General features: G+C 34.6%; 1 long non-coding RNA gene across 1 annotated transcript in view; it reads right to left on the bottom strand.

Moving 5' to 3' along the window:
* Window positions 1-5,725: 5,725 nt before the first annotated feature.
* Window positions 5,726-18,532, bottom strand: part of LOC129226641 (uncharacterized) — a 132,166-nt gene continuing 119,359 nt past the window's right edge. Inside the window, exon 3 of the long non-coding RNA XR_008580811.1 lies at window positions 5,726-5,863. This is a non-coding gene — a long non-coding RNA (uncharacterized LOC129226641). The remainder of the gene's footprint in view (window positions 5,864-18,532) is intronic.

Genomic DNA, 18,532 nt, shown 5'->3' with positions numbered 1-18,532 from the left:
CGCTGGGCCACAATCGAGTGAAGGCGATACACTTAATAAATAAACTCAGTTAACCTTCAAACTGGTAACTAAAAATATTTTTCACAAGGTGACAAGTTTGCATTGGTGCAACTTGTCACAATTTAGAAAGCTTTTTGACAAAGATAGTTGATGTAATATACAGGGTGTCCAGCAAAGGACTCCCTGGTTTCAAAATTAAATATCTCGAAAACAAAGGACGATAGTGGAATAAAATAAACAGTATGTTTATTGTGAAACCCATAAAACCATATACAAGAACTTTTAAAAATTACCAACAGGTGGCGCTTCACACTGCAATTACAATAGAAGACACCGTAAATAGTGCTGCGAAAATGTTAGTTGTTTCAGAAGAGGTTTAGCCTCTCAGATGTGCTTATATATATACTAGAAATTATCGTCCAACCTCTTCGCAGCACTATTTATGGAGACTTATATTGCAATAACAGCGTGCAGCGCCACCTGTTGAAAAATTTTTAAACTAATTTCCAAGCTCCTGTATATGATTTTTATGGGTTTCACAATAAACATACCGTTTATTTTATTCCAATATCGTCCTTTGTTTTCGAGATATTGAATTTTTAAACCAGGGAGTCCTTTGATGGACACCCTGTACTTGAATTGGTAGCAAAAAATATTTTAGCTACCAGTTTAAATATTAACTGAGCGTGTTTGATAAGTACACCGGCTTTAGTTTGATTGCGCCCCCCCCCAGATTGACTAAGCTCCCAATAAGAGCGAAGAAGTCTCTGGATAACTGCAGAATTACAGGCAAGGGAGAGGTTAGGTTCTTGTTGTTGCAATTATGCATTGGGTCCATGTTGCTTTAGGAGCTTTCTTAGTAAAGCAGAAAGAGTCTAATGAATTGGGTTAGATAAACCAAATTTCCTCTGAAGGTTCCAGATGGTTTCAAGCGGAAAGATTTCTAAATTCTTCAGAAAGATTCAAGGATAATTTCAGAAAGGTCTTTTAGCAGAAAGCGCTCTTGGTTTTTGCAATTTATGTTACTGTTTGACCACGGATTGTATGTAATTTGGCAATCGGCTAAGTTAAGACGATTCCATCTGAATGAATCTAGCAGGGGAGAAGGGAAAATAGCGATGGGATTTTGATGTACTCGTTTTATAATGTCACTAGTGCCTAATTAATTTATTTCATTTTCCAAGATGAAAAAGGGTGGAATCATAGTTTCTATGGAAACAAAAAGAAAAGAAAATGTTTTCATTTCGTCAGGAAATGTAAAATCAAAATGGTAAGCTCAAAATTATGTGATCATTTTTGCAGTAAGAATATAGATCGAATATAGTTTAGATTTAAAAGAATGCTTGCCGTGAACGAATTGTCATATGTGCAAAAGTGGGTCTAAATAATTAAAAGGCAAAAAAGCACATTTGTAACGAACAAACCACCACCCCTGTAAACTAATAGATACGTCCATTTCCGCCTATAAACCGGATAATGACCTTTCCATATAATCGATGGTTAGACAGTACTGGCCTAAATTGGGCACATCAGCTGCCAAATACTTTCCGGGAACGTTACTGAATCGTTTTTACAGTGTTTAGTTTTAAAAATTACTGCCAACTGTGGCTATGCAGCTTGTTACATCTTGCTCATTTTTCCATTTAGCTCGACTAATTCTTCAAAATTTTATGCAAAGATGAAACAAAAAGTTTTTTACATTTTATTTTATTATATTACAGAAGAATGAAAATTTACAAAAATGCATAACAATCAATTTTTAGTGCGGAATATTGCCGTCTTCCATACCTGAAAAAAAAAAAAAAAAAAAAAAAAAGATTAGAAACATTTATTTATACATTTTGTTCCACCACATTGCTTTTTTCCACATTTCCTATCAAAATCTAAAGACATCTTTAGCTACTGTTTCACTTCTATTTTAACATATATTACTGGGAGGGGGGAAGGGGGGTTACCCACGGCTCGCTTTGAGCTGAAACTCTCGTTCGTCGCCTGCGATGGTTGTTTCGTTTATCTGCATTAAAAATCAAGAAAATTCCTTCACATATTTTGCTTGTATTTTCCTGCGTATAATCCGCGGATTATCTGCTAAAAAATTCAAAGTTTATGAGGTGCGGATTATACGCAGCCGCGTATTATCTGTGATTTTTTTTTTTCACTTAACACCAACGCATTGAACCTCGATATTTTTACAGAGGATTCACCGATCGCGACCGTACGCCGACTGAATGTTTTTTATTTTACGAAGCATGCATGTTCTTCCTCGCTGCCTGCCTGTATGTTGGTTATTTTACGTTGCTTGAATGTGCCTCTTGGCGATTCAGGTCATGTAAAATAAGCAACTTTACAGTGAAATAGGTAGCCATTTGCACAAGATTAGACCGTTTGCTCCTTTGTCTTGACTCTTTGTTTTTCAAGTAATTAGCGTACTATACTCAAGATTTCAAGAAGAAATCATTATATTTTAGATTATATTTTAGATTAATTTTGATTATGCCTTCAAAGTAATTACTTTTTCACGTTTTTAGTTTAGTTGCTCAAATGGTATGTTAAATTCAAACTTTATCTTTTTACATCGTATTATCCGCGGATTATACGAAGCTTTTTTTTCTTCAGGACGATTTTAGGACCTGCGGATTATAGGCCGCTCGCGATAATACGCAGGAAAATACGTTAACATGTTTTAATTATTTTAGTAACCGATAAAAAGCCTATCCATGCAGTTTTGTTAAATATATATAACTAGGGGTGCCCACCTAGCGGGGGGGGGGGGGGGGTCATGGCGCAGAATGCGCCACTGAAGTTTTTAGGGTGTGTGTGTTTATAGGGGTATTTTTCTCATGGGGGTAGCTTTTTTGGGGGCTGAGACTTCGTGACATTTGGAGGGATGCACTTGTTCTAAGGGGGGCACCCCTGATATAACTAATTAAAAAAAACAAAAAAACTTCAAAGCTGTATCTTTAATAAAAAAATCCTTAAGGATTCAAAAAATAACTAATCACAACGTATTACTGAGAAAAAGCGTATTGAAGTTTTGCTTTTTGTTTAGGGTCACTTTGCGGGAGTCACTTTGCTCTATAAAACCACTCATAATTTTTTCAGCAATTGAAGTTGCGCGATGAAACCCTTTTATCACGCGTTTGAAATTTCAAAATAAGCAACAAAAAACTGGAAAGTTTGGTCATGTAACTTTAACCTTAAATATCCTCGGTCGGCTGTGATGAACGAAATTGAATATTGCAGTTTGAAAAGAATAGTGACACAACTCAAAAAAGCCGCATTTTCAGGAGATCATTTTTTAAATTGTTGCGATTTGTAATTTATTGTTGATTCATTTACAACAATTCCTAATTACTGTAATGCCTCTTAAAAATGGTTAATACTATTATTATTTTTTTAATGCATTTTTTGTGCTAGTCTTTTAGGTTTCCTAGAAATTTTAATCTAATTTAGGTCAAATTAGACTTAAATCAAAATTACTATCTACCAACAACTTTGCTATCTACGACTTGTGTCTTTAATCCACATAAAATATCTATTTTTAAAAAGTATTATCAATGAAAAATCTCAGTTTCGGTATTTTTTGAACTGTGTCGCTATTCTTGTCAAGTGACGATATGTTGGTACCAATGAATGCAGTGAAAAAAATTAAATAAAATAAAATAAAAAATAAAATTAATTTGAATTTTGACATCTTGAATTCAAATTATGTTTTTCGCAATCACATGTTTTTTGCGTGTGTGCAGGCATGTGTGTGTGTGTGTGGGTATGTGTGTGAGTGTGTGTGTGTGTGTAGGTGTGTGTTTGTGTCTGTGTGCAGGCGTGTGTGTGGGTATGTGTGTGAGTGTGTGTGTATAGGTGTGTGTTTGTGTCTCTGTGCAGGAGTGTGTGTAGGCGTGTGTTTGTGTATGTGTGCAGGCATGAGTGTGTGGGTATGTGTGTTTGTGTATATGTGTGTATGTGGGTATGTGTGTGAGAGTGTGTAGGCATGCGTATGTGTATGCATGCGTGTAGGATATGGACGCAACCTGGAGACGGTTTTAGCAAGAGGAGCAGCATCGTGAGGCCGGTCGACGGGTGGTGCTGGCAGAGGGAGGCGGGGGGAGGGGGAAATAAAATCATAGCACGCCATAACAGTCAAATGAGAACAATAAGCAATCGTGATTGCTCAAACAATTTTTTTTTAAAAACCTGAAACGTTTCTTTTGCAAAGAGAGGAAAATAGAAATAAAGAAAGAAAACTCGATTTTTCCCCAACTTTAAAACAAAATCTTGAAACATTTTTTCGAATTTCGTTTTTCTTCTATGCAAAAACTTGTATTCTTATTATAAAAATACTCATGTTATGTGAGTACATAACTAAAAGAGGATCTCCCTCTTGTTTTGGGGGGTGGGGTTTTCGCGACATTAAGGGGGTGTGCCCTTGCTCTAAGGGGGGCACCCTTGATATAACTGATTAAAAAAACAAAAAAACTTTAATTAAAAAAAAAAAACCTTAAGGATTCAAGAAATATGTAACCACAACGTATTACTGAGAAAAGCGTATTGAAGTTTTGCTTTTGTTTAAGGTCACTCGTAGAAATAAGGGTTCACTCGTAAACCCTTATTTCCTGCTCATGACCTTACAGGCTAAAGTGAACCCCTAGGGGTCCTTGGGGATCATTTTGTCAACCACTGTCTTAAATGAATGCAGAGTAAAAGCACCAGATATGGGATACTTTTTGTCTTTGTAACTTACTAGTTACATGTTGAGGGGGAAAATATTAAGCGTAAAATGAATTTCAGAAATTTGGGATTCAGACCATTGAGGTTCAAAAGTTTAAACCAAAAATTTTCATCTGTGATTTTTTTCTAAATATAATTTTAAACTATTGTCATTTTGCAACATTTGACTGGCACCACAATTGGACCTAGTTGTTCCTTCTATGTTAAATTTTCTTTGAGGCCAATTGACCAGGCTGTCATTGGCAAAATCGTAATGATTTGTCGACTGATATACGCTCAGAAAAGTTTAACTCAATCATCAAGCGTTGATTGAGTCTCGCTTATGGTCCAACAGTTAAAAAGTTTTTTTTTTTTTTTTTTTCATATAGCTTAATAGATAAAAAGCTTTCGTCCAATATTAGTTCAAAGCAGAGTTCAAGATGGAAAAATTACCTAACATATACTAAAATTCTAAAATGCTGTTCTTAAAATTCTCATCAATGAGGCAGAATTTACTGTATATTTATTTTTAAAAAAAGAAAAATTTTCCCTCATATAATTTACAATATAATGCTTCTCCGTTATGGATTTTATTTTGAGAAATATTTTTCGAAACAGAAAAAGTAACATAAATATAAGGTACGAAAAATAGAAAATTATTACCAAGGCGTTTCTTTGGCCTCACCTTTAATCAATTGTTTCTTGAACAAAACTTCTCCCTTTACAAATGATGTCCCAGCCCATGTCCAAGACCAAGACCATGAGCACCATATCCATGATGTCCAAGTCCCAAGCCATATCCATGTCCTCCGCCATAGCCATGTCCTACACCATAGCCATGTCCCAAACCATATCCATGTCCTAGACCGTATCCATCTCCTAATCCATATCCATGTCCAAGGCCATGCCCATGACCAAGAAGTCCGTGACCAACACCATATCCGTGGCCTAATCCTCCAAGATGTCCGGATCCATGACCTAATCCGTGACCATATCCATGTCCACCGTAACCGTGATGTCTGACGTCATAGCGTGTGCTGACTCCATGTCCTCCATGGTAGGCATATCCGTGATGGCCGGGCTTATGGTGGATTACTAAGGATCCGTGTCCATCGGCACATGCAAAAGCGAATATGGACAAGAGTCCGAAAACAATGATCTGTGAAATAAGGGAAAAATTAAACACAATAACAATGATAATAGTGAACAGTTATAGATACTGTCCAAACACGGATTGTATGGAATTGTCAAACGTCCAGTTAAGACGAGTCTATCTGAATGGGGAAGAAAAGTAATAATTTGATACGCATGTTCCGATCATTTGAATTTGACTATGCTTAATTTAGAGGCTAACATATATCTGCAAAAGCTAACATCCCTAAAAACTAATAGATGCGCCCATTTCTGCCTGTAAACCGGATGTTTGCCTTTCATACAATCCGTGGTCGGACAGTAAAACTGGATTAATATTGAGCATTGTAAAGAATGCCCAACTTGAGTTCAATCGTCTCAATGAAACTTGATTTTAATGGGGGGGGGGGGGAAGCACGTTCCACTAGATAGATTTAAGACGTACAGTGAAACCTGTGTAAGTTGACCACTTGCGGTGCAGTACTTTGTTGGTCAACTTAGACAGGTGGTCAACTTATAGAGGGTAGTAATGAAAACTTTTTTTTTGTCGTTTCTTGTCCCATGCATTCATTTTTTAACTAATTGGAATACTTTAAACTCACTGTCATTGTTTAACATTACTTCAAAACAATAAAAAAAAATGTTGCTTAAATATTTTAAGAGATTATTTACTAGAATGACGCGTAAAGTATCATACAAATTTAAAATTTCTGTGAACTGATCAAAAAAAAAAAAAAAAAAAACCCTCATTGCTTATGAAAAACTACTTACTTGATATTAACAATTCCTAAAAATTCATAACAAGTCAAAAGTGACTCAAATTCTTCATTTGATTTTTTCTTGTACATTTGTAACCGTGGTAATCTGCTTTTCAACAAAATACCTCCTTGTTGAATTTTTGCGCATTTTCTAAGACTTAACATGAGCCCAATGTTTTCCGATGGAAACATAAATATTTATAGGTTTTTCTAAAATGTCTGGTTACTTATTTGAGGCACAACTGATGAAACTTTTAGTACAATCTAATGCTTTTGCCTAGTGGTCAACTTACAAAGGGTTTTTTTACAATACTCCAAACCAAAGCTGGTGTATATTAGTGGTCAAGATAGACAGGTGGTCAAGTTAGAGAGGTGGTCAAGTTACAGAGGTTTTCCTTCATTATATAAGATAGGACTAATTCCGTTCCTGACAAAAGCGATCAACTTAGACAGGTGGTCAACTTTACAGGTTTTATTGTACTATATTTTTGCATCATGTAACAAAGAGAAAGCATAAAAAAGCAGCATATCAACTTATAACCAGAAAATTGCACCAGAAATTAAGAGTAACAAGCGGCAACTTATTGGCAGGCACTTTCGGCAACTTCTTGATATTTGGAGACAACTAGATGATATCTAGTCCAACTTCCCGCTAATTTGGATTCCTCTCGAATTTTTAATGATATTGATCTTAATTTATATCCCAGCACTTATATACAAGCCTTGAAGGACGAGAGTGGGCGGGATGCCTTAAGCAGAACATTCCAAATACTGCGCTCGGCTTCAGACATACCGGCACTGTGGAGGACATACTAGCAGGACATAAAACATATTTATGCAGCATCACAATTAATTCATAATTGCCATTTAAAGTTACTCAAGAATAATCAATCTTGAGTTATTTTGTTGAGCTAAGACAAATGATTCTACTGCTATCATGGATAATAATAATTATTTGTAAAAAACATTGTAGTAGTAATAACTATAAACATTCGAAAGAAAAAAGTCATATCTTATTTTTTTTTGGAAAGTCACGCCTTTTTTCCCGAATTTAACAACACATTTTTATTTAAATACAGAGAGTAAAACTGTGTATGAAAATTATTTATTGAAATAACTATTCATGTTATTTTCAAACTTATTCTGCGCAACATGATCCATGCTTGACATTGAAGATAGCACGGAATTGCGATTTACTTGATTCTCCATATGAGACATAGAAAACTAAACTTTAACTCACACTACAAAACTAATGCAACTATGAATGAAATTATTTCGATGTGATTAGTCGGATATAAGTTAGCTGTGTAAAGTTTTAGTGCAATATGACGCAGAATGTATGTATATTATTCACGCAAAAAGAAAAGAAAAAAAAGAATAAACCTACTTTGACACTTTTTTAAAGCATCATAGAGGTAGATATTATTTTCCCTCTAAAGTGAAAGGATCCTTTTTTAAATAGATATTTTTCGGCAAACTTATCGAAACAGTTTGTATGATCTGTTTCTGTTAATTTTCAAAACCTCGTATTCAATTCTCGACAAAACACTGCTGCATTAAATATGTTTTCAACACTTGGAAATCGTAATAAGCCAGAATAATTATTTAATATCAATATAGTTAGCAGTTCTTAAAACTACGAGTGACAATAGTTACATTCCTATCAGTCATTTACTAGTGAATTTATGTTGATTTAACCAGTTAATAAATCAGATAAGCAAAATAATCATCAACAACATAGAGTTTATATCAAAAAGTTACGACTACGATATAGAAGAAATAAGTTAAAAAGCACCTAAATTGATCTGAAATAAAATTGTAAATAAAACTCATTATAACAACAAGTAGGAGAAAATGGGGGTAAGTGGTTACAGGGACAAAGTTAAGACAACTGAACTTTTTCATATTGAGCAATTTGGAAATTTGTTTTGAAGTTTACAGTACATAAAGAAAGAACATTGTATTAGCGATAAAACTTGCATTGAATTTTTTTTTCATAGTAAATTTGAGCTTTAAAAAAAAAGTGAAAATGTTTCATTTTATTTTTCATGGGACAAAAGTGAAAAATAAATTTCTAATGAAATATTTTCTATTCGATTATAAAAAAATATTTTTGATCAAATGAATCAGTACTAAGTAAAAGGTTGAATGAATATATGAAAAGAAATACTGACACAATAAGCGAATAGTTAAACAAATAAATTAACTACTGTATGAAGAAAAATAATTGAGTGAGTAAAATAGTGAATGAATAAGAAAATATGTGGATGAATGAATGAATATGTGAATTACTAAATGGAGGAATGTAAATGAATTAATTAACAAATGAACCTTCTGAAAATTGACGGTGTTATCATATGAGGCAGTGAGAAGCAAAGGGATGTAAGTGGCAATATTAAAAATTTGGAGATAACCAGTACAAATAGTAGGTGAACCCCTCCTCTGTCTTGGGGAAGAGATGGTACTAGTAGCCCTGGTAGTTGCTGCTGTGTAACCAGATTTAGAAAAAAAATGTCAATGAAAGCCTACCTAGGATGTTATCTTTAAACGCGTTTTACTCAAAACTTGAAAGTGTGTCCACTTACATCCCTTTGCTTCTCAGGGGCTATTCATTAATTACGTAAGGATGATGATGATTTTGGCAATTTTTGAACCACCCCTCCCCCATGTAAGGGTACGTTAAATTTTTCACCCCCCCCCCCCCCCTATTCTTACGTAAGATTCCATTTCGTTTTTCAAAATGATAAAATAACAAATCTTGGAATCGTTACATCACTGGAATCGTTGTTAAATTCACATTATTAAATTAAACCTTTTGCGTAAGGAAATATTCACTGAAAAGTTATAATCTAGACTGAATGTTTTTTCGACATTTTTTTTGGATGCAATATTAATTAAAAATAAAACATGCCATACACATTGCGACTCTTTTATTATATTTTACACTGTTCATTCTTTGTAAAACAAATGAAAAACATCTTATCCTAACACGTTTCTTATCTTCCAGACGCAAATGTAACATAATCTCTGCCAAATCACGTGACCGCGCGATTTCTAATGTAAAATACCGACATGGAAAATATTACGTAAGAATGAGTTTGACCCCTCTCCCTCCAAAGCAAGGGTACGTAGAGATTTTTCCAACCTCTCCTCCCCCTCGGGACCCTTACGTAATTAATGAATGTTCCCTCACTGCCTCATATGCTTTAATTTTTGGCGTATTGTTTTCCTGACAGGAAAATGTAACGGTAATGGTGCTTTTGAAAACCATGGTGATACTTTCACCAACGTGTGTGTCTGTGTGTGTGTATGTGTGTAATGATGTTTTTTACAAACCACCAGTTTTTAAAATCACCATTCCGTTGGCGAAAGTCATCACCAATAAGATGGTTGCTGATGAATGTTTCTAGGGGGAAAAAATCTTCATGAAACATTTAATTTTGTTTTTCTAGTACTTTAAAAAAAATTAAGCTGTATCACTTCCGCCGTCGGGTTGAGATATGACCCCTAGCACACTTTTTATGTCAAAGAAAAATTTTAAAGCACTTACTTCAAATTTGTCTAAAAAATAACAATAAAACTGACCGGTCTTACCGAAAAGGTGTTCATGGTTGGAAAAAATCCCAGCTAAAGATCGAGTCGCACTAGCAAGTAAGATCACAAAGGTGTTTGAAATAATTGTTCTATGCAGAGCTTATATACCCGAAAATCAGCCATTGTGTTTCCCCTTCAACAATTGGGATCAAGTAGAAAAACATAATGAACAGCACCAAACGACTTGAAGTATACCTTCGCATGATCATGGACAAATAAAAAAAATTGCTACAAAATTCATTTAACATATTGCACTAGTTTCTTCCACTGTTGTCATATCACTTGAAGGTCAATAGGGTGTGGTACTGCAACAACTCCCTCCCCCCCCCCCACCCCCGTTAAACATTGCGCAAAGCCCCATAGAGGCAAATTTAGGACATCCAACCTATCTCGAAGTTAATAGACAGCAGCAGATTTCCATTGTGTTTGCAGCGAGATGGAAAGTGAAGTTAAGATTCCTGCCTTTATCGATGAAGCAGAACGAACAGGTTTTTGAGATCTTACACGAAGATCAACTGTTCTTGATTTCACTAATGGTCGGTGAACTTGCTTTGTTGCGCTCCGGTTTCGCTTTCACTATCTTCCCAATTATGCACCTGTGGAACATGGAAGTTTGTTTAGAAAAGATAAACTGTTCTTTCCATGGGAACAAAGAGGGGAAAGATTTGGAATGTCAATGTTTTATCTCATTTTTTATGATTGTAGATTTATCTGATCGGGAAATAGTAGTTTTGTTACAACAGATGAGGCTCCAAGAAGCAAAGGAATGTAAGTGGTAAAATACAAGATTTGAGTCAAAATCGTGCAAAATTCAAACCATTGTGAGTGCTAATAAGCACGAAACTGCAGTCCTCGGCTGGAAATGACTGAGCTGGCGGTGTATTTCACGTATTTCTGCCTTAGCCCTGGCTATAGGGCGGTAACTTACTGAATATTGTGGTTTTATCTAATTTATGCTGCATAGCAGCATCTTCCAGTGTACAACTATTACCATCTCTTGCCACAACGCAGATGAGACAAATGTTTTTAATGTCAAAACTTTTCTAATTTTTTAAAAATTTTAGCTTGTATCCACCAGATCTGGAAATAATCATCAGATCGGGAAATAATACCGATGTTACAACAAATAAGGCAGCGAGAAGCAAAGGGATGTAAGTGGCAAAATAAAATACTTGAGTCAAACTCGTGCAAAATTCAAACCAATATGGTTTTATCTAATTTATGATGCGTAGCAGTATCTTCCAGTCTACTGCTATTACCATTTCTTGGCAAAAAGCAAATAAGACAAATACTTGGAATGTCGAAGCTTTAACTTAATTTTTAAGATTGTAGCTTGCAGACATAAGATCGGCAAAGAGTTTTTTGGCTATAAACCAAACGAGGTAGCGGGAAGCAAAGGAATGTAAGTGACGAGATAAAAGATTTCCGACAAAGTCATGCAAACTTCAAATCATAAGTAGACTTTGCTTAAATTTATTTTGCATGGCATCATTTTCCAGCCTACTACTATTACCATCTCTTACCCTAAAACAGATGAGACAAATATTTATAACTAGCTGCGTTGTCCGGCTTTGCCCGGTCTACCTTGAAAATAAAAATTGTGTCAAGTGATGTATATTCAACAATCAGGCGTTAGAAATTAATAAAAAAAAACATCATGATTTCCCTTCCAAACAATGAAGACTGATATTAAAACACTTTTAAGAAATTAAATCCAGAAAGATGTATTTAAAATGCGTAACAATGGAAACACAAAATAAAATAAGTTTAAGGAATTAAAATGCGAAAGAAAATGGTTCACAATTTGAATGGAATCGAGATTTCTTAAACTTGATTTAAAAAGGTTTGTAACTTTTTTTCCTTTTGAGATAAAAGCTTATTTTTTCGACCATAGGTCGAGTTAGATCTGAAGTAAAAAAGGTCGCTTTTTCCAATGGCGTCAAAAAGAAAGCTGTGGGACAATTCCTCCCCTTTTTATTGATTTATTTAATGAAGAAAGTAGTGCCTAAATTTCAGCTAAGCATAAAAAAATTCGAGCTAAAAACGCAAATAACTACCGCTGTAATAAAATTAGAGCATTTAAACAAATTGCGTAGAACGCGGAAAATTCCACCTTTTCTAACGATATGTAATATTAATATATGCAAGTAATTTTTCACCCCCATATTTGAGAATTTATGTGAAAATCGGACGTAAATTGGAATGAGAAAAGAACTATTTATCGAATTTTATTCGAACTGGTCTGCAAACCTTTTCACGACTTAAAGAAACAAACTGAAAATTTCAGCACAATCAGCCGGGTAGTTCTCGAGTTTTGCGAGTTCAAACACACAGACGCTTTTTGGGGACTTCATTTTAAACTATGTTTTTATACTATGTAGAGATGTCAAAGCTTGTCTCATTTTTTTTAAAGATTGTAGCTTGTAAATTTGGCAGATCGGGAAATAATTTTTTGCTACTGCCCAAATGAGTCAGCACGAAGCAAAGGGATGTAAGTGACAAAACAATCTCGTGCAAAGTTCAAACCGTAAGTCAGCTTTGTTTAAATTAAGCTGCCATAGCAGCATCTTCGAGTCTACAACTATTACCATCTCTTGTCGAAAAACAGATGAGACAAATATTTGGAATGTCGAAGCATCTATTCGATTTTTAAGATTGTTGCTTGTAGACATCAGATCGGGAAATAGTTCTTTTGCTTCAAACCAAACGACGCAGCGAGAAACAAAATGTAAGTGAAAAAATAAAAGTTTTGAGTCTATGACTTGTGCAAAGTTCGAACAACGGGTAAGCTTTTAACTCTATAGCAGTATCTTCCTGGGGCACTATTACCATCCTTTGCAACAAAAAAGAACGAATTTCTTCTATCATTTGTACTAGTTTTTATTTTATGCACCCCTTAGCTTTGATGTGCTGTAAAATTTTGCATGAAAAACTTTATACTCTTACATTCGGAAAAAAAAACACTTACTTGAAAACTATCAATTTTCGAGTCAAAATTTCTTGCGTACTACTTGGCTTCGATTAGCTGTAAATGCGAAGCAATCTTTCTATAAAAGTCATCTTTCTATATCAGTGAATTTTCACAAAGCATTGTAGGTGCTTTGTGTTAAAAATTTATTTATCTGTTTGGAGGGACATCTATCTCTCTCTGGCGTACCTAACTTTTTTTTTGTTCTTTCTGAATATTGGTTCACTAATTTTTAGGTAATTTTCTTTGAGTTTTTTTTAAACAAATAAAATACAACAGAGAAAGCCTTTTTATTTCTATCTTTACGTTATGTTTGAAATGTTCAGGTCAAATTTAACTCCATATTTCTATCGAATGGATCACGATCACCTTTTCCCAAAAAACCGTACATTGAGAGTAGTTTAGACAGAGATAAAGTAAGAGTTTTTTTAAAGGCGTAAAAATACTCCTTGGCATTTTTCAGAGAAATGTTTTTTGCGAAAATTCGGAAGATCGAGCAATGCGAAAACACCTAACAGTGATCCATTCCGTAAAAAAACTTAAGAGCTAGTTTTTATAAGAGTCAGGCAGGTCAGATACATGTCATTTTTGATTTCGTTAAAAATTTTACCGTGGATTCTTCGAATGATTTTAGAAGACACATATTTTTTCTTTTCTTCCAAAAAAATGTTTTATGACCCACAAATTTTTTTTTTCTTTTTTCAGGAACATAAACTTTAATTAAAATACAATGATCAAAAATAGGCATAAGAAAAATCTTGAGACATATCCGATTTTCAGTGCATAGAATACGCTTGAACAGGCGTTTAAAATATCTCTGGATGAAATTTATTATTTCCTAAACATTTCTCAAAGAGTATTAAATATGTGCAAATGGTTTAGTTTTGTGGATATCCTCGAAAACATTTCGCACCAGTTCAATACTGAACCATATAATGTTCTGAATTGTGTAACTCGTGGAAAGGAGATATGCTCCGATAATTAAGAACAATAGATGATGCAGTGGTTGAAAATATCATTAAACGATGGCAGACTGCATACAAAGACAACGTGAATTATATTAATTCGAAAAATCTCACAGCCTCTAAAAAGGAGTACCTTAATGTCATCTTGTAGTTTTGTTACTTAATAGTTTAGTCAATACAATATTGATGCGAATTCTTCTTGCACTTTCAACACTCTGCATAAGTACAGTGGGAGCTCGTTGGACCTACAGCATAAGAAAAATTCTGAAACGTCACAGATTATTTCTGGGCAACTTTCCGGGATTTCTGATGTTTCCACCAGTTTCCTGAAACGAGTATACTTGTGAAAAGGTCTCCCGAATCCCGACCCCCTCCGTTTCATGAACGCCGACTTCTCCTGTTGTGACAAAAAAAATTTTTTAACAACCATTGTGGACATTTTTTCAACTTCTTTATTGAGTATTTCGCCTTCTGCTCGTCTACGATTATTCCAGATTGCCTAAACCCAGGGGCGGCAAATAGGGGGTGCGAGAGGGGGCGGTTGCACCCCCAAAATTTTCACTAAGAATAATATAAAATGGTAAAATTCAATTTAGATAACTTAGAAAATCATTTGCCTGAATTTTCAGAACAGAAAAAACTGATGGAGGATAAGTGTTTGCCTTAACTAAAGAAGTAATCGCTTCATATGGGTTAAATATTTCAAAATTGAGTAATCTATGTTATGATGGAGCATCTTGTATGATATACCCGTACAGTGTAGAGTCTGTGCAATTTTTACGCGTAAATTCCATGTCATTTTACATAAATTTTTATGCTTATATTATAACTTAATGTTCAGCTAGTAAGTGTTCATTGACGCCATGTACTAGAAACACATTTTAGCAACTCGGTGTATCATATGCTTTTATGGGAACTTTTTGTAAAGATATGCTATTTTTGAAAAACATCTCACATCAAAAAATACTTTCACATCAACAAATGTATCTTAAGGCTCTTTACTTGACAATCTCCGAGTGACACAAGATGGTCTTCAAAAGTTATAAAAGCCCCCTGGAAGAATTACTGGATGGCGACCTTTTCATTGATAAAAAATTTGATGTCATTTTAATATGTATGCCTTTGTCTGAATTTTTTGTTTACTTTATTTATACTGCGGAGCGTTTTTTTTTTTTTTTTTTTTTGATAAATGCTACACTCTATCATAAAAATTTTAATCCGCTTATCTTAATTCTTGGATTGACAATTGAAACTCTTAGTAATTTTCGCATTAATGCATTCTTGAACCAGGTGTGGAACTTTGTGACAGAACTTTTCGTAACAGTTTTTAATGTATGCCAATGTGGAAGAGGTGACAAAACCCAGATGAAGTTTTAGTCAAAATATTAAATCAATATTTTGAATAAACTGATCAATTCAGTTTCTCAAGAAATTGAGACAGATTTTAATGAGATATATTTATTATTGGTCTTAACTTCAATATTATGTAAGTCGGTTATAGAAAGCGAAAAAGAAAATATTACACTTATAAGTAATAGCATGAGGGAAGAAGAATTGTTTTGTGAATTGTGATTATACTTTTTAATGACACAAAATAAATACTAGCCTATTTAAAAAGATTTCTTGGTTATTTTAAAGAGAGGAATCTAAAGGAAATGTGCTTTTTTAACATAACTTTCTTTCTTCCATTGTTTTTTGACTGTTTCAATCAGGTCAGTCATTTGAAAGATGACTTCCGTGATTAAATTGAAAAACCGATGTAAATAAAGCACAAATTTACACGAAAATACAGCATATAGCTATTTCAAGGCTACAAAAATGGAGCCTCTTCATCGGTGTAAAAAATTACGCACACAACCAGAAAGTTGTAGGAGAACTGAACGTCAACCAATTTTGACTTGCGTGTCTCAGGAGGTTAGAGAATTGCCTTCGAAGCGCAATGAGGCAAAGCAAGACCTTCCTCTTTAGATATACTGGCAATAAATTAAGTCATTGGATATTGATTAACTATAGTTACAAAATTTTCTGTTCTTCCTGACTCCAAAAATAGCAGATTAAAACTTTATTAAAAAATAAAAACTAGTAACAAGATATTTTGTGAGATAACGTATAACAAAATAAATTCAAAGCTTCGGTCGAAAAAATTTTAATTGTTCTTTACAAACCTAATTATTCTTAACATTAAAACCATTTAATTATCAGTTCTTGTGAAAAACAATATGTATTTTATACCGTTCTGAGGAAATTCATGTTCAAGAAACTTGACCCCCCAAACGAAATGCTGAAATGACGCCCCTGCCTAAACCCCAGAAAAAGGTGAAACGTAGTCTCTGGATCTTTTTAGCTTTGCAGGCACAATAAGTTGTTAGGCTTTTGCTTCAATTCTGTCTTACCTTCGACCGCATTTTCTTTAGGAGCTTTCCAGGTAAGTCACGAAGGTGCCAAGCTAAGGTAAACACACCAGTAGTGGCCACTTCAAGGTTCATATTTGAAAAAATAGTGCTTTAGGTTTCCCAGTGGATTCAAAAGTGCATCAAATGCGCACCTGCACGTTTGAATCCATTGCGAAACCTGGAATCCTATTTTTTCAACTATAAATTTTGAAGTGGCCACTACTGAAGCACTATTAAACCCTAGTCAACTGGTGTGTTTACCTCACATCTATAAAACTGGGTTTCTTCACCTTTTTTGACGTGTAGCACCCTTTTGAACACCACACTATTTCGTTGCCCCTTCATGTACTATACATATGTTTTGTACATATGACTGCTATTAATTTAATTTTTAGCGATCGTTTTTTATGCCACGTGTAGGAAATCCACGCTGGCCGTTATTCTTGAAAATATCAAAACAGATGGTAGTTGTGATACACACCAAAATTATGATTATAGTAAGTAGAACTGATTGGGAATTTCAACGAATTGCTGACTGGTGTCAGAAAATAATGATAGAGAATGTTATGCAGGGTCAGTTTGACCTAATCCGCCAAACGAAAGGGGATGATATTAGAGCCCAAGTGTAGCATAGAACAACCCATCGTGTTGTCCAATCCGTAATGTACACCGAGTTGTGGTAGATAGAAAGAAACTGAGTCAAAAAAAAATTCTGAGAAAAAGACCGATTTGTGAAATTCCTGGAAAACCTACTCGCAAAAGAAGTACGTATTTGCAAAGAGCCAAAAAAATCCTATAAATGACGCAACAGCATGTAAATGTAAAAGTAACCTCTCCTCCCTTATATCATCTGATTTGATTTCAAAAATTGTGTATAAAAGTATCATTGATGTTGCTTACATAATGACCACTTTTTACTTTTCTGCTGTTGAGACAAGCGTATCAAAATGTCATCCTCATTCCTTAGCTGCAAAAGTAGAGTGAAGTTACGAAACTGAGGCTAAATAATAGAGAGGCAAAAGTGCACATCTGAAACAAACCAACTAACATCCCTCTAAACTAATAGATACGTCCGTTTCCGAATATAAATCGGATATTAGCCCTTCCATGTAATCGATGGTCAGACAGTATGAGGGTACTTCCTGCAGCCATACAACCCTGAATAGTTATAACTTGATCACCTACCATATCGCATCCCGACAAGGAAAGTGGCACAGCTCAAAATTTGGGGAAAACTTACTAACTATTGATTTAGTATTTAAATTACTTTCTTGCCACAACATTCCCACAAAGTAATTTTACATAACTGGTGCGAGGTCGTGGAACAACGCTATAATCAACAGTGACACATCCTTGAAATTTCGTAATTTAGGTGGAAAATGTTTGAGCTGCAATATTCATTTAGACAACAGAAATTAATCACTAAACATCACACTATAATTTTTGCGCGACTTATAATATTTGAGACTACAACGCGTAAAACTAGGGATTGCAATACCGGTACACCGAATCATAGGCGGATTTAGGACTGAGTTCCTGGGGGGGCAGGATTTTTTTTTTCTTTGCAACATTTTTCTTGCTCCCCCCCCCCCCACTCCCATGTTTTTGTCTTTTTCCTGTGATGCATAAGTCCATGCTTTACTTTTTTGTGTGTTGTTTTGATTAATGTGTGTTTTCATGCTGTCCTTTTTGAATTGCCCTTAAGAGAGGGAGCCGGTATCAAGAGAGTGATGCAGGGCTCCCTTTTAAGTGGGAAATAGAATATCTCCAATTTTAGGGGGCCGGGGGTTTCTCCTCCGCAGGAAATTTTGTAAAATAGATATAAAATTCTGCATTTTGAAGCCTTATAGAGGTTAATTGGATAGACATAGATATTGATAACTAGATTATACAGTTGTACAGTTTAGTTCAAACTTTGTAAGAAACAGCCATTTTAAATTTGAAAGAAAAAATAAACTATAGATTTCTTATTACAACAACCTTTTTTTAATTATAAGTAGAGTGCAGAAAACGAAAAGG

The sequence above is a fragment of the Uloborus diversus genome, chromosome 7, assembly GCF_026930045.1.
Source record: "Uloborus diversus isolate 005 chromosome 7, Udiv.v.3.1, whole genome shotgun sequence".
NCBI lineage: Eukaryota > Metazoa > Arthropoda > Arachnida > Araneae > Uloboridae > Uloborus > Uloborus diversus.
Note: the sequence above shows the minus strand (reverse complement) of the source record. Positions and strands in the feature narration are given on the sequence as shown.